We start from the raw sequence: 10,976 nt of genomic DNA on the forward strand, positions 1-10,976 counted from the left end.
TCACATCTACTTGTGGAGCATTTTTTTCAACCCATATTACTACACAAATTTAGAGTGCTTGATTTTTTCATGTTGCTTCTTCTTATGTGGTGAGACTCAGCACTTCCACTTTGCTTACTTGCTCTCCCTTTTTTCTTCTCGCAACATCATCCATTGAATATTTTCTTAAATGGCTTTTTCTTGTTTTGCAATCTCAATCCATTGAAAATTTTCTTTAGTGACTTGTTCCATTGTTTCCATCTTCTTTCTTGCCCCTTCAACTATGTTGGCCCATGTATGCATGTCCTTTATAAGGCATTCCATATCTTTTTCCAAATTGGGTGCCATTGGCAATGGTTTCTTGCAAGAATATATCTACAATTTCAATTTAGCAATTTCTTTGTCTTTGGCTGTTATGCATGTATCAATGTGTTTTCTCAACATTTCCATTTCATTTTTCCAAGGTGTATCTAATTTCACAAAGTAATATATCATTTTACCCTATATATATTTTTTATTTCATTATATTTTCCATTTTCCCACTCGTAAATGCTTGCTTTCATGTGTGCTTCCATTTCTTGTAATGGTTTATCATGTATTGATGCATACATTTCTTAAATTCCCACTTTTATGAGAAATCTTATGTCATCCATACCCCCTTTCACATTGTCTTTAGTAATTTTATGACCTTGGAGCACCATTTAATGCTTGTTGGTGTGAATGCATCATGTCCACGTTTCCAATAGAACTTTGTTGGGGTTTGGAAGGATCATTCTTCCACTAGGATGTCACCTTGTTTTCCTAGTAATACCGATTCACTGATATTTACCAATGTATGTTTTCCCTACTACAAGTGTCTTCACAAGTACTGGTCATAGTATTTTTGTGTGCAATGCTTATTGTTGAACTATCCTTTCAAGCTTAAACTTGTAGTAGCTATTGTACTATTGCAGGGAATTACATACAACATCCCTATTATATATAGCCACCATTGCATCAAATGAGAAGGTCACCACAACCCCAAAGACATCAACTATTGTTGTCAGTGTCATGACAATCAATCATTATTCTAGTGCTAGTGTCACATAGTTTCATAGAGAAAACAACGAGATGTCAATGACATTGCACCATGTCGATTATCACATCCCTATCAAATTTCATCATTGTCATTGCATGGGGAGACTACAGATGATGAACAGACACATAGCCTTTGTGTGTGTGTGTGTGTGTGTGTGTGTGTGTGTGTGTGTGTGTGTGTGTGTGTGTGTGTGTGTGTGTGTGTGTGTGTGTGTGTGTGTGTGTGTGTGTGTGTGTGTGTGTGTGTGTGTGTGTGTGTGTGTGTGTGTGTGTGTGTGTGTGTGTGTGTGTGTGTGTGTGTGTGTGTGTGTGTGTGTGTGTGTGTGTGTGTGTGTGTGTGTGTGTGTGTGTGACACATAGACTCGGTTCAAATGTGTGTGTGTGTGTGTGTGTGTGTGTGTGTGTGTGTGTGTGTGTGTGTGTGTGTGTGTGTGTGTGTGTGTGTGTGTGTGTGTGTGTGTGTGTGTGTGTGTGTGTGTGTGTGTGTGTGTGTGTGTGTGTGTGTGTGTGTGTGTGTGTGTGACACATAGACTCGGTTCAAATAGAGAGAGAGAGAGAGAGAGAGAGAGAGAGAGAGAGAGAGAGAGAGATGATTGATACACATGAGAAGAATAATTTTCTCAATTGGAAGAGGACAAGAGAGCAAAAACGAAAAAAAACAGGTAGTGCTCTCCCTCCTCTTTGTCAAGGAAAGTGTTTTGAATAGCTACGCCTTTTTTTGTAATTTACATTGAATGACCAAAAGATAGGTAAAGAAAGTCATGTGCTGTTCATACACCACGCACATGATATATGTGTCATGTGTAGGTCAAGAACTCGTTTTTAACAAACTAGAGTGTGCATTAATTCATGCGCACGTGTTACAAACTTACTATTTGTTGTTGTCTAATCATTGTCTAGTTGTGTATGCAATGTGATGTGAAGGATTGGATTCATTTTCCAATTCAAAAAACAAGAGTTGGCTGCTAGGAATGGCAAACTGAAGAGGTGTCTTCTTTGTTGTTATCAACTCAAACTTCAATTGCATACAAGTTGGTCAATATTCAATTCCTCTAATTTCTTTGATGTCTCATTTCACAATAATCACAATAAGATTGTGGTATGTTACAACAATTGCTATGTGTGAATTAGACTATTATTTTGTTCTCGTATTTTGAATTGCTCAAAATTGGGATTCCATAAATACACATGGTTTTGTAATGATCTAATTGCATCAAATTCCATTGAGCCTTTCATGTTGGATATATATTCCTTTAAAAATATTGTGTTGTTCAATTAAGAGGTGTAGTTGTGAGGTTGCATTTGATATTCACTATTTAAATCGTGTTATTTAACTACTTAGACTTACTAATTATGGTGCAAGTGGTATACCATTCAATGTCTTCTCAATTACTATTTCGTTCTCAAATAACTTTGGTACTCTAGCATGATGGGATAACCTTAAAATAGTGTTAAATATTGTGCTTACATAGTTGAAATTTTTGCAGGACCACAACATGTTTATGACTAGCATTACATTAACAATGCATAGAAGCCATCAAATTAATCATTACATATTTTCTTTGAGATCCCAATAAAGTAGCAATAGCTACTGTTTAAACTAAGACAACTTTGCATCTGGGTCTTCTCTCTAGCTATTTCGTGTGCTTGGAGTCCCTATGTGTCGAAATGCCTCTCCCAAGCTTTGTATTTCCCCATTCTAAGTCATCAACATAGCATTTCAAGTTGGTACATAATCAAAAGATGCCATCTTCTTGAGCACTTCCATCATCTCATATAGGAGTGGAGTTCACTCTTTCAGTCAGTTGCCAAGTGTCATTGTGCATCACTTAGTTACTCTTCTTCTTTAGGCCTTCAAGCACACCAATGACCACAAACACTCGACTTAGGTCATAAACATGGTATTGTTTACACAATTGAAATGTTGAAATCTCCTCATGAATTTTGCTACGTATGTTAGATTGGAGAACTTCCTTTAGAAAAGTGAAAGTCTTTGAGGTACTCTACAATTGTCCCAGAAGAACCTCTATCAAATTCTAAGAGTAGGTACACCGAATTTAGTTGTATTCAAGTTGCTATCTAGGATTCTTGCATGTTATACTAGAGTACTAACAACTTGAAATCTGCTCATGACTTTTACTACAAATGTCAAATTGAATATCTTTATTTAGCAAAGTCAAAGTCTAGAAGGTACTCTATAATTGTCTAGATGAAACCCTTGTCAAATTCTAAAAGTAGGTATTGTGAATTCACATATGTTTAGGGTTGCTATATAGAATCCCTCCTTATTTTCTACTACAGTAGTTTGACTTGTAAGTTTCATAGCTTGCACATATATGATCAAAATGGAATAGAACATGGGAAGCATTATTTCAAAGTACCAAAAATTGTTGGAACATCATCGTAGGTACTTAAATACACCATCACAAATACCAACAATAATGGAACATAACTTGGAAAGAAACCCCACAAGGCACCAAAATATTATTGTGATGTCATCCTATGCACCAACATTTACTAGTATAAACACTAGCAACCAACTTTTTGTTGTATTTCATTTAAAGGTCTCCCTTACATGATAGACACCTTTACTTTGTTGGCACACCCAATGGAAACCTAGCTTGTCCTTCTTGCAATATGTAATAATGATTGCCTGTAATTGATGCAATATTTATAACTCTATATGCAATTGCTGTGGAAATAACAAATACATTGTACAAAAAACCAAGCTTATCTCATGCAAGAATACTAAGGGAAAGCCAAGGTCAGTAGTTAATTAAACTAGTGTATCGTTGAATTACGAGCCATGGCAACTCTGCTGACAACCCTAAAGTACTATCCATAGTTGTAAATAACCACATTATTACTTTGTCATGCACTCCAATGACAATAGGTTCAAGTTTACTTGATTTTCATAGTTGTTTATGCACCTTGGTATATGCACATGATGTGACAATACTCTAAATCTATACCAATAGTCCCATAAATATTATGCATACAAACACATGTTGCAGAATTACTTTTGTCTAGTTGCATTGCATGTTCAAGAGCCAATCTCCCAAGCTTTGTAGTCCCCCATTCTAAACAAGTCATCAACAAAGCATTTCAAATCATCACATAATCAAAAGATTCTACATTCTTGATCAATTCCATCATGGAATATGGAAGTGGATCCCACCCTTTGTGTCTGCTCTGCTTAGTGTCATTGTGTGCCACTCTATTACCTTTGTTCTTCGTCTTCAAGCACACCAATGACCATAGACACCCAACTTGGGTTATGTATAGGCTATTGCTTACACCATTACCAACATGAATCCTAAGAAACAAAAAGCACACAAAACACAAAAGGAAATGAATGAGAACCAGCTTGTATATACTTCAAGTGTGAACAAGAAATGCAAATCCATCTCCCTTCAAACTGCTATTGTAGTTTATGGAGCCTAATGATCTTTTAAAGGACCATTGGGGACTCTAATCCTCATAACACCATGCTTTAAGATGTTTGTGTGTTAATATATCTCAATAGAAACATTTCATCTTAGCATTCATGTTGCCAATAGCTCTATTCTCATGATCATTAGAGCTCCCCTCTTCTAACATCTATTAAAAAGATTCCCAAGAACTCTCATAGTTAGCCTTTAAAACAACCAAGCACACATAATCTTGCTTGTAGTCACTCATACTAAGTACTTTAGCAATTCAATAATGATACCATCATTAAAAAAGAAGATATGGTTAAATACACTAGATTTTTTATGAATGTTCCTATGGAAAAAGCCATGTCAAGTTACATTTTTTTAGCATTGATGGCTCAATTGGATAGAGTGCCTGGCTTCGAACCAGGTGGTTAGAGGTTCAAGTCCTCTTTGATGCCACGCAAGACACATCTCTGTCTATTCTTAGTTTTGGCCCTCAAAAGCCTTAATTACTCTGGTTTACTTACTTATTAATCTATATGTCTATTCGATGCGAAACCAACGATTTCAGGTCCAGGGGCTTTTTTGTTTGTTTTTTACCTATGCCATTAAGCATGCCTACATTTTTTGTAAAAAATTAGCTCCTCAAGTTATGGTCACTACTATATTTAGTTGATGTCTAGAATTCTTGCATGTTGTACTAGAGCATTGACACCTTGAAATATGCTCATAACATTTGCTACGTATGTCAGATTGAAAGCCTTCCTTTAGGAAAGTCAAAACCTAAAAGGTACTCTCTAATTGTCCAAATGAAACCTCGGTCAAATTCTAAGAGTAGGTACCCCGAATTCAATTGTGTTCATGCTACTACATAGAATTCCTTCATGTTGTCTACAATAGCAATTTCATTTATAAGTTTCATAGGTTGCACATATATGATCAAAATGGAACAAAACTAAGGAAGTTTTGTCACAAAGTGCTTAAAATTATTGGAATGTAGTCATATATACTCGAAATCACCAACATAAACACCATAAAAGGTCTTAAAAAGCAAGGGTATATCATGCAAGTGATACTAAGAAAATGAAAAGGTCAATAATTAAGTGCAATACTATGATCTTTTATTGAATTGGTAATCATAATAATTCTAATAATGATCCTCAAGTAACAATCATGGTTGTAGACAAACACACTAGTTCTTTGTCATACACTAGTGGTGTTAGTACATCAAGTTTACTTGATTGTCCTAGAGAAACAAGTTCCAACAAAAGCTCCACCAACTATGATAAACCTAATGTATAAACAAGAAATACACTATACAGAAAACCAAGCTTATCCCATGTGAGAATTACTAACAAAAAGGTCAATAGCCAATCATACTAGTGCACTATTGCTAATGATAGCAACTCCATTGACAACCCTTAAGTACTAAGTAATGTCCACACTTGGAGATAGGCACACTAGCTCTTTATCATGTACTCCAATGACAATAGGTCCAAGTTCACTTGATTGTCGTAGTTCTTTATGGACCTTGAAATATACACTTCATGTGCTGACAATACCCCGAATCCATGTGAATATTTGTGTAAATATTATGCATATAAACATAAGCTAAAAATTTTCTTTTGTCTAGTTGCATTGCATGTTCAAAGGCCAATCTCCCAAGCTTTGTATTCCCCAACGACAAGGTCAATCTTCTATGCAATATTGTGGTTTTCTATTGAATTTCTAGTCACAATAGTTCAGATGATGATGCTAAACTAACAATCATGGTTGTAGATAAACACACTAGCCCTTTATCATGCAATGGTAGTGTAAGTACATCAAGTTGACTTGATTGTCCTAGAGAAACTAGTTCGAAAAAATCTCCCATGATTATGATGAATCTACTATACAAATGACAAATATATTGTACAAAAAAACAAGCTTATCCCATGCAAAAATTACTAATGAAAGGTAAATGTCAATAGCTAACCATGCTAGCATACTATTAAATTGCCTAACTATATCAACTCTATTGAAAACTCTTAAGTACTACTCGTAGTTGTAGACAGCCACATGAGTTCTTTATCATGTACTCCAATGACAATAGATTGAAGTTCACTTGATTGTTATGGTTGTTTATGCACACTAGTATATACACCGCATGCAATAATACTCTAATTCCATATTAATAGCTATGTAAATATCAAGCATACAAAGAGAAGATGAAAATTTTCTTTTGTCTCATTGCATTTGTCTAGTTACACTGCATATTCAAGGGGCAATCTCCCAAGCTTTGTATTTTCCCAATGACAAGGTCAATCTTAAGTGCAATAGGATGGTCTTCTATTGAATTTCCATTCACAATTGTTCTTATTATGACCTTGAAGTAACAATCAGGGTTGAACACGCTATTCTTTATCATGCACTAGTAGTATTAGTACGTCAAGTTGGCTTGATTTTCTTAGAGAAACAAGTTTAGTAAAAACTCCACTAGGTATGATGAAACTATTGCACAAATGAAAAATATATTGTATAGAAAACCAAGCTTATCCCATGTTTGAATTACTAGTGAAAAGCTAAGTTCAATAGCTAACCATACTAGTGTATTGTTGAATTGCTAGCCATAAAAACTCCATTGACAACCCTTCAATACGACCCACAGTTGTAAATAGCCACACTAGTTCTATATCACGTAGTCTAGTGGCAATGGATTCAAGTTCACTACTATGGATAGTACTTAAGGGTTGTCAATGGAATTTCTATGGCTAGCAATTCAACAGCACACTAGTATGGTCAGATATTGCCCTTTGGTTTTTGTCAGTAATTTTCACATGGGATAAGCTTGGTTTTCTATACAATATATTTGCTAGCAATTCAACAGCACACTAGTATGGTTAGCTATTGACCTTAGCTTTTCGTCAGTAATTCTCACATGGGATAAGCTGGGTTTTCTATATAATATATTTGTCATTTGTACAGCTACTTCATCATACCTAGTGGAGCTTTTACTGAACTTGTTTCTCTAGGATAATCAAGTGAACATGATGCACTGACACCACTAGTGCATGATAAAGCACTAATGTTTTTTACTACAACCATGATTGTTTCTTGAGGATAATCAAAACTAATATGATAGCCAATTCAATACAAGTCCATAGTATTACACTTAATTATTGACCTTTTCATATTCTTAGTACCATTTGCATGAGATGCCCATGCTTTTAAAACCTTTTGCCGGTGTTTTTGCTAGTGAATTTGAGTATGTAAGACTATGTTACAACAATTTTAGGCACTTTGCAACACTACTTCCCATGTCCTATTCCATTTTGATCATATATGTGAAAACAAACAAGAGGGGAGAGAGATGAAGGATTCAAGAGCACACACACACAAAAAAAAAGCAATGGAGACTTGAGAACACAGAGAGATAGGGCTCAAACCTTCTTTTTCCTCTTTCTTATTCTTATACACAAAAGAACTAAGTCTACAAGATGATAAAAGACTAATATGAAAGTACCACATATATATACACATGATCACTAAGTGTGATCCCACTAGGATAGAAGAGGTGGCACAATAAATGTGCCATAACCAAGGATGGACTACTTGGGTATAGTCCAGCTATAGAATCATTTGCATATCCTCATGTAGTTCACCTAACACGCTAGTGAATAATATGGTGCCATATCACCAAGGCATGTAGTGGATGCATACTCATGTAGAGCTTAACATCTCAACACTCGCCCTTGAGCTTCGCATGAGCTCGTGAAGTCCAAGCATAGGCTTGAATCGTTGAAGCTTCTCAGCTCCCAATGCCTTGGTGAAAATATCAGTAACTTGTTCCTTTGTGCTAACATAAACCAAGTCAATATCACCTACCAAAACCTGCTCTCAAATCAAATGGTAATGGACCTCTATATGTTTAGTCCATGCAAGATACGCTGGGTTCCTAGCCAATTGAATGCTACTAAGGTTATCATAGTAGATAATAACCTTGTTATCCACCTACATCCCTAAATCATGAAGTAGCTTATGTAACTAAGCTACCTCACATGCTCCAACTACAACACCTCTGTACTCTACCTCCGTATTAGACAAGGCAACTGCTGACGGTTGTTTCTTGCTACTCCCAATAATAGCACCATTGTCAAAAGAAAACATAAAACCACTAGTAGATCCCTTGTCTAAAATACTACCAACCCAATCTACATTTGTGTTACCATGCAAGTCCAATGGTACACCTGTACCGTAGATAAGGCATAGTCCAATGTGGACTTGACATAACGCAATGTGCATCGCATTGCATCCAAATGTGGCTTCTATGGAAGTTGCATAAATTGACTCTCCAAACCAATTGTGTAGTTTAGGTTTAGCTTGGTGATCATCAAATAGCTCAGGCTTCCCACAATCTTCCGATATATAGTGACATCCTCAATCAAATCACCGTCATGTGCACTAAGCTTAGCATTAACATCCTATAGAAATAGGCTTGAAATCATCCATACCATACTTCTACAACGTATCCAATATATATTGTCTCCATGACAACCATATACCCTCTAGAGTATTGATTATCTCTATGCTGAGAAAATAGTGCATCTCTCCTAAATCCTTGATCTCAAATTCAGCCTTGAGAAGACTCTTCACATTGTCAATCTTTGACTCAGTATCACCCATAGTGATCACATCATCCACATATATAGGAATGACCACAATACCTACATCATTCTCACATACATAGAGTGAATGATTGGCCTATGCTCTACAAAATCCAATGTTGACAAGGTATTCTACAATCCCATCATGCCATGCCCTAGGTGCTCGCTTCAGACTATATAAGGTTTTACAAAGCCTATATACATAATCTAGATGATTCTCATTCACATAACTAGGTGGCTCTTGCACATAAACTTCCTCTTGCAACTCCCCTTGCAAGAAGGCATTTGTAACATTCATTTGATACATGATTCCACCTTTTGATGCACCCACTACTATGTTAGCCCTTATAGTAGCCATTTTAGCCACTAGAGAAAAGGTCTCTTGATAATCAATATACCCTTTGGCAACCAATCATGCCTTATAATGCTCAATAGATCCTAACCTTGTAAACTCATTTACAAGCAGTAGCTTTATTGCCTTCAAGTAAGGGATCCGAATCCCATGTGTCATTATCCATAAGTGCAACCATTTCTTCATCCATAGCACGATCCCAATGCTCATTACCCCACTACATCCTCAAAATAAGTGAGTACATCATGCACAACCTTAGCCATGTATGCATAGTGATGAACTACATAGCTATCGTATGTCAATCACTGCATTGGCTTTCTTACTCTACTTGACTTGCATGGACTTGGATCACTACCAATTCTCAGAGCCATCTAAATCAGCATCAACATAAGAGAAATCTAATGACACATCTATCACAATATGTGAGTCCCCAACTTTCTCTTTACCTTTTCTTAACATATGTGATATACTTGGTGGAGTAACATGTGACCTCAATTTGCCACTCCAAGGTCTATCAACAAAACCATGACTAGGAGGCTGTTGTGTTTCACTCAATGTCTGTGACTACTGACCTATTTTATGAAGAACCATACTCTCATGCTCATCAACCCTAACTACATTTTGCACATTACTATACGAGCTACTCATTTAATAAAAAATAACATCCCTACTAACTCTCAGCTCGTATGTAATAGGGTTATAACATCTATATTCATTCTGCTCAAGCAAATATCCAAAAAATACAAAATTTTCTACTTTTGGATCCAATTTACTAGACAATTTATCATGAATATGCACATAAGCAATAGATCCAAAAACTTTAAGATGGGACAAGTTTGGCTTTTCTCTTGTAAACTCCTCTTCAAGTGTTATACCATGTATATCAGCAATGGGTATCTTGTTCATAATGTATATAGCAGTAGCAATTGCTTCAGCCCAATAATAATGAGGCAAGTTTCTTTTTGGCATCAATGCATGAGCCATCTCTACAATATGTCTATTTTTTTACTCAACAACTCTATTTTGCTAGCAAAGTATATATGTACGTATACTATCTCTGTATGCCATTTTTTTGAAAAAAATCAGAAAACTCATTGGAGAGATATTCTCCCTCTCCATCCAATCTTAAGCATTTAATATGAAATCATGTCTCCTCCTCAACCAAAGCCTTAAAGCTTTTAAAGTGAGTAAATGCCTCACTTTTCTTATGTATGAAGTAAACCCATACTTTGCAAGTATGATCATCAATGAAGGAAACATAATACCTGTAACCACTCAAAGTTGTAGCCTTTGTAGGACCCTACATATCAAAATGTATCAATTCAAGTGGCTTCTTACATACATGCTTTTCATGTGGAAACACATGCCTTACTTGGTTTCCAAGTTGACATGCTTCATATACTTTGTGTATCCCATCAGCTCTAAACCTAGGCAAGCCATCCACAATCTATTTTGATTGCATCTCTTTCAGCTGCCACATAATTACATGACCAATTCTCTTATGCCAAA

At 35.9% G+C, this 10,976-nt stretch overlaps 1 non-coding gene across 1 annotated transcript; it reads left to right on the plus strand.

Annotated features, from left to right (window-relative positions):
- The first annotated feature begins 4,856 nt into the window (after window positions 1-4,856).
- On the plus strand, window positions 4,857-4,930 carry TRNAR-UCG (transfer RNA arginine (anticodon UCG)). The gene has a single exon. It is a non-coding gene; the product is annotated as a tRNA-Arg (tRNA).
- Window positions 4,931-10,976: the final 6,046 nt, after the last annotated feature.

This window comes from Lygodium microphyllum, chromosome 18 (assembly GCF_053477565.2).
Source record: "Lygodium microphyllum isolate KBCC chromosome 18, Lygodium_microphyllum_v1.1.10, whole genome shotgun sequence".
NCBI lineage: Eukaryota > Viridiplantae > Streptophyta > Polypodiopsida > Schizaeales > Lygodiaceae > Lygodium > Lygodium microphyllum.